The sequence below is a fragment of the Spermophilus citellus genome (genome assembly GCF_964194105.1).
Source record: "Spermophilus citellus genome assembly, chromosome: 11".
NCBI lineage: Eukaryota > Metazoa > Chordata > Mammalia > Rodentia > Sciuridae > Spermophilus > Spermophilus citellus.
Window position 1 is genome coordinate 81,762,299 of NC_138192.1, and position 6,964 is coordinate 81,769,262.

General features: G+C 36.3%; 1 protein-coding gene across 2 annotated transcripts in view; it reads right to left on the reverse strand.

Moving 5' to 3' along the window:
* TTN (titin) overlaps positions 1-558 on the reverse strand; it is a 266,424-nt gene extending 265,866 nt beyond the window's left edge. Inside the window, exon 1 of one of the 2 annotated variants that reach the window (XM_081261924.1) lies at positions 343-557. The gene's annotated coding sequence lies outside the window, so the exon portion shown is untranslated. Of the gene's footprint in view, positions 1-342 lie in introns of both variants that reach the window. The other variant, XM_081261925.1, reaches the window with a different exon arrangement.
* Between the last annotated feature and the right edge of the window lie 6,406 nt (positions 559-6,964).

The following is a 6,964-nucleotide window of genomic DNA, read 5'->3' on the forward strand; positions in this document are numbered from 1 at the left end:
TGAGTAATATAACCTTGAACATTCTCAGCCGACACAAAGAGACTATAAAAGAACTAAACATTTTGATCACCATTGCAGACCCCAACTTCTAGAATATCCAGTGAATTTAAACAGTTTGAATTATTGACTGAGCTGATATGCTAAAGCATTCCATTTAAGAAAAACAAAGCTCACACATTTAAAAACAAAATTTAACAAGAAGATTCAAATAATGGGTCAGCACTAACAGCAAGAAGTTACCCAAACACGTCTATGTGGACATTTGGCACACAAAAATAAACAGGAGCTAGAAATCAATAAGAAAGTAACTCTGGTATTACAATAAGAAAAGCTGCTACTCACCTGATGTCTCAAGAGTGCCTAAAAAGGGTGGGACTAAGCCCAGGCTGCTTCTGAAACGACGTCCTATGTAGAGTTGGTTTTTCCGACCATCTCCAACATGAATCGGTGAGCCTCTAAACCTAAAAACAAAACTACACAGTCAAGACTGTGTAGTTTTGCTTTTCTATGCAATCCCTACACCCGAGGCGAGGCGGGAATGCACGACTGCTCCAGAGCCAGGGCCTGGCCCGCCCTTATATTCACCAGATCTGCTGACAGCCCCACATCCTCAGGGCAGGGCCCTGGTGATTGGCTCTCTTAAGAAAGCATGATGGGAGAGGACCTTTTTGGTAGTTTCACATACCACCTGTTCTTCTGATTGGCAGTGCTAAATTTAGCCCCTCAAAAGAGGCTTTACCAAGGAAATAGAAGTGTGTTGGAAAAATAACCTGGTTGAGGCTCAGAGAAGAGCATTTGTTACCAACGTTAAAAATCTGTTAATGCGGGACTGAAACAAAGATGTGACAATCAATAGACAGCACCTGTAGGCATTCATACAGAATAGCCCAAACCTGCGGGCTTTGCTCTGCGAATCAGGCCCCGCTCCTGTTCCCTCCCCCCAGAGTAACCAAATGGACCCATCAATCATGACAGCAGATGAGGAAATTTATCTCATGTATAAGGCTTCATTTTCTCTAAAGAATCTGTTGTTATAAACATTTATATTGAAGGGACTCATTTGTACTTATCTGCATTCTCCAGAATCCACCTGTACTTTGGAGAAAGTTTAAACCTATGTTAATGAGTTAAGAATCCTGCAAGAATTCATGTTGAAAAGCAACATCTGAACTTAGCTTAGATTTAGTCTGCATAGGACAACATCACCACTCTTGTTAGGTTTCATTTTTGTCTGGTGTTGGTATTTACAAATATACACCGATTGCTTCTCAATGAGCAGGCAAGTTTTCTGTTTAAATCATCCATAAGGCTGTTTTCCCCAGTACATGAAAGCTGCTCTACTAATCTCTGGAGTTTGCTGTTACTAATGGGAAGTGGTTAGGGGATGATATAGTTGCTATTTTAGGACTGAATTTAATTTCAAGCAAGAGATACTTCAAATACAAAAGAGCAAACCGAAAGACCTTTATAATGGCTCAGCTGAGAGATTTGTAAAACTCTACTTAGAGGGAAGAAAATTGTCTTGTTGATAATGGAAAGAGGCTTTAATCAATAAAACAGATGAAAATTTTAAATTTTAAGTAAATTTCTTTGTTTATAGTAAAAAATTTTTCTTGTTATAGAATAAATTGACCTTGTCTTAGACTTGTTACCTTCTTGAGTACTTCATTCCTCATACTTGTTTATACAGTGATAAATTCATTAACATTTAACAGAGCTTAAATTTACCAACAATGAATTCAGTGCAGTTATATCTACAAGCTGACACCATGTACTTATTTAAACATGTCTCTTCACTTTGGTGTTATCCATATTGAGAGCGTTGTTCCTCCTCCATTGACTGCATCTGTCATAATTTTGTTTTATTGCTTTCTGCTGAAACAACTAGTTTCATGTTATATACTTTGAAAATACTTCCATGAGAAACTCCTGTTACAGGCAACGTGTCCATCATTAAGTAAAGCAAGACTAGAAATGTGTGCTCTTTCCATTTGGGGAGTTCAACAGTGGACTAATCAATTAAAAGGCATTTGTTTACATGTTTGTGTACACTGTATACATATGTGTGTTTTTAGGCTCATGTGGCCCAATATTTGGCATGTTAATGTCATGTCATGTTTGTTGGAACTGAAGTCAAACCACTTTAAATTTACAGGGAATGAGTGAATAGAATCCTGAAACTTGTGTCATGTTGGCCCAACACAGTTCAGGGCATTCAGGAGCCAGGAGAATGACCATATACTATAACCAAGTGAAGTGTCTCTCCCCTAAACTGCTATCTATTCACTGTTCTTAGATTTCCCTAGATTTTCAGTATTGCTGAGGTCCTTGCCTTTGCATTTACATCCTTATATGGCATTCAGAGTTAAGAAGGAAGAAAGGAAGTAAAAGGAAGAAAACAAAAAAGAAAGTACTAACACACTGCTCTGGAAAGAGGCCTTATTATTGGCTTAGTGAACACTCTTGAACAATATATGATACTGGTAAGCATTAGTTAAAAATTACATATGTCATAGTTGGAATATAGTAAGTTAGGCCAGTGGAAATGAAATACTATTCAGATTTGGGGAGTTTGCTGATGCAGTAAGAGCGTCTTTTACTTTTCTAACAGTGGGGAGGAGCCACAGAGATAATCCAAAACAGCTGATAATTCAGATATAATGCCTCCTTCGTTTTGGAATGCAAGGTATGATTCTCTCTGAGAATTATCTCAATGCAATTCAATAAATATATATTAAACCTATACTCAGTGCTGAACACTGTTAAGTTGTTAGGACTATGAATTCTGGCATTGTTTGTTGACTCAACAAATTTTTACTGAGCGCCTGCCATTGTGCTAGATGATGATGAGACAGAGCTGGGAAAGACACATGTGTGGATTGTGCCCTTGGGGATCCAAGTCTGCCTAAACTCCTGATAAATTCTCACTAATCTGCAACTGAAACCTAGACTAGGATATATGCAGAACCCAGGTGGAAACTCCTCTCTATCGCTCTTGGCGTCAAATTTTATTTAAACTGCATAGAACCATTTGCAAAAGTTAGAACTTACTGGGAGTTATTTGAGAAATGGGAAGAGTTTTTAAGGTTAACCTAAGAGTACTTTTGGAGAGAAAGAACAAAATTAATGTCTCATAACTAACTAAACCCCATGTGTTCCTACTATGTTCAACACAGTTCAAATGCTGGGATTGCAGCAATGTACAAAAAAAAGACAATAATCTCTGCCCTCCCCTAAATTTACATTTTAGTAAGCACAGAAATACATATTCATACAATACCTGTACAGTCCATTTCACTCATAAAATATTTCAAACCTGAAATACAGACTCATCACAGAACTAATTTTACACAAGGAAACAAGAAAAAAGCAAATTAAGGAAATGCACCAAGAAGAAGGTTCTGACAGAACAACTCCTACTAATGGTGGTGGTCTGTGCTCCTTGAGTTTTGAAGGCAGGTGAAGCTACATGGGGATCCAGGGGAAAGAAATTGTGACTTGGAATTTAGGAGAAGACTTTTGGCCCTTTGTTTTCCTATATCCAGTTAAAATTGCTTTAGTAGCAAGACCAAATTAATTGATTTCCACAATTATTCACCAGTATGCTAATGATTACTGACACACTTAATGCCACATTAAAGGCGATTATTTCCAACACGTACGACACTTTCCAAAATAAGTAAGATCAGTAAGTTGAAGTCCTGAACCTCTTGAAGACTTGGATCCCAGTAAGTGTGCATTGACTCCAAGGGCACACAGAATTTTGCTTCTCTCCTAAGTGGGCTTTAGACAACTCACTTGATTCTCAGACTTGTCAGTGAATTGGGGATTATAATATCTGCTTCAAAGAACTATTGGGAAGATTCAAAAACAATACGAACATGTCCAGGCCAGGACAGAGAGAATCTGACACTTGATAGGCATTTTGTTTGTTTGATGCTATCAAGCATGACACAAAGAAAACAATGTCTGTGCTTAGTAATACTGATTTGGCCAATCATCTAACTACCTAAATATACAGGATTGTGTTTTCTAAGAAATCTCAGGGAAGCCCAAAAGTGAAGTCATAGAAACTGGTCATGTCCTTCCCTGAAGGACCTCAGAAGGTGACACATTTATATGGGATTAAAGCAAAGCCCAAGAAATACTGGAATCTTAGGGAAAAAATAAACTGGGTTTCTGGAAGCCTAGAACAGGAAACCATAAGCCAGATCAAATCCAACCACCAGCAGATGCTCACTGGAGGGAGTATTGCTGTCAAATAATAAGCTTTACACATGCAGAAGGGAGGCAGCTGAGTTCATTTTATCCAGTAATCACAGTAAGCAATAACTCCTGGGATTAGAAGCTTTTTCAAGGCTAAAAATGTGTTTGGGGGCTGAAAAATATGTTCTGGTCTAAAATTAAAAAAAGAAGTTTGCAAAAATGAAAATAATGAATGTTTATCAGAGGCAAACAAAACTGGTTAACTGCATTTCAGATCAGTATATTTTATTATGTGTCATATGCTCAGGGGTAGATCCTCCAAAAGTAGGAGAATCCGTGTGGTGAAACATTTAGGCCTATTTACCTCTGTGTTTTAGCTCTTCTGTTTCAGATTCCTAGTTGATTCCTCTTCCCCTTATCACCTCGCTAATCATAAATATAGAATTCTTTTGAGCAGGTCCTTGCTGTGAATGAGAAATGTAGATCCTATCACATTCTCTGGTCACCCCTGCCCCATTTCACATATTGCCCAGTCCTCTCCATCCATCTATGAGCTCCTTTGTTCTCTGCCTTCTGACAAGGCCCAGCCAACCCAAATGCTGGCAGGAGAGAGTAGGGGTATAGTTGAGCATGACCTTCCTCCACCTGTGATTTTTTAAAAATTGTTTTCCATGTACCAAAAACTATGGAGGGTACAGAAAATGTAAGGCCCTACACTTAGATATTAGTTGGAAAAACAAGAGAGTGATATAACAATTCAAGGAGAGATAATAAAAAGAGAGACAGCATTTGTCTAGCTCATCTTTAAAATTCTGCCTCCAGGCACATATATGATGCTTATTAAACATTAATTTAATGAAAATTCATAGTAAACTTCTGGAAAAATACAAAGTCTATTAAAAGTGATTTTTTTAAAAAGATAGTTGAGTACAGAGGTCTTAAAACTAGGATGAAAAACTTAATTTTCACTTTCTATAGCAGTTTTTACCATGAACATATGTTATTTTCATTTAAAAAGGACTAATTATTATGGGAATGCATCCAAAACCAGTTGTGTAATTATAAAAACTTATAACATCTAGTTAATATAAAATGAAAAACTTCTATCAGAAAAGTAGCTGGCAAAAGATTTTCTCCATTCTGTAGGCTTACTCTTCACACTCTCAATCATTTCCTTTGTTGGACAGAAGCTTTGGAACTTGAAGCCATCCCACTTATTGATTCTTTTTTTTATTAATTGCTCAAAACATTACAATGATCTTGACTTATTGATTCTTGGTTTTATTTCTGAGCTTTAGGAATCTTATTAAGGAAGTTGGTGCTTGCACTAATATGTTTGAGTGTTGACGCTATGCTTCCTTTTGGCAGTTGCAATGTTTTTGGTTTAATTTCTAGGTGTTTGATTCACTATGAGTTAGTTTTTGTGCAGAGTAAGAGTTAGGGATCTAGTTTCTCCTACATGTGAATATCCAGTTTTCCCAGCACCATTTGTTTTAAAGGATGTTTTTGGCACCTTTGTCAAGGATCAGATGATTGTAACTGTGTGGGTTTGCCTCTGTGTCTTCTATTTTATTCCATTGGTTTATGTATCTGTTTTGATGCCAGTACCATGCTGTTTTTGTTACTCTGGCTCTGCAATATAACTTGAGATCAGGTATTGTAATGCTTCCAGTATTGCTCATATTGCTCAGCATTGCTGTGGCTATTCTGGGTATTTTTTTCTTCCATATGAATTTTAGAACTGTTTTTTTTTTCTAGATCTAGAAGAACATCATTGGTACATTGATGGGGATTGCCTTGAACCTGTATATCAGTTTTGGTAATGTGGTCATTTTAACAATATGAATTCTGCTTATTGAAGAACATAGAAGATCTTTTCATCTTTTAATATCTTCAATTTCTTTCTTCAGTGTTCTATAGTTTTAAGAAGATTTATTCCCAAATATTTTTATTCCCAGGCTATTCTAAATAGAATTGTTTTTCTAATTTCTTTCTCAGCAGACTTATTATTGGAGTATAGGAAAATTATTGATTTTTATGTTGATCTTGTTTCCTGCTACTTTGCTGAATAATTTCCAGAATACATAAAGAAATATATAAAAAAATTTAACACCACCCCCTAAATTAATAATAAACTGGCATATGATCTGAAGAGAGATTTTTTCTCAAAACAAGGAATACAAGTGTCCAATAAATACATTAAAGAATGTTCAACATTCCTAGTGATCACAGAAATGCAAATCAAAAATACAGAGATTTTATCTCACTCCAGTTAGAATTTCATTCATCAAGAATACAAATAACAATAATTGCTGGTGAGGATATGGTGGGGGAAGTAAAATTATACAGTTGTTGGTGGGACTGCAAATTAGTACAACAAATTTGGAAAGTAGTATGGAGATTCTCAAGAGACCAGGAATGAAACCATCACATGACACAACTATACTACTCTGGTATTTACCAAAGATCTAAAATCATCACAATCTAGTGATACATGCATACCTATGTTTATAGCAGTGCAATTCACAGTATCCAAGTCATCAAATCAGCTTAGGTGCCCTTCAACAGATGAATAGATAAAGTAAATGTGATATTACTCAACCATAAAGAGGAATAAAATTATGTCATTTGTGGAAAATGGGTGGAAATGGAAAACATCATGCTAAGTGAAATAATTCAGATTCAGAAAATGAAGAATGAATTTTATCTCATACATAGATGCTAAAGAGAGGGAGGATATGAATTATTAAAAGGAGGG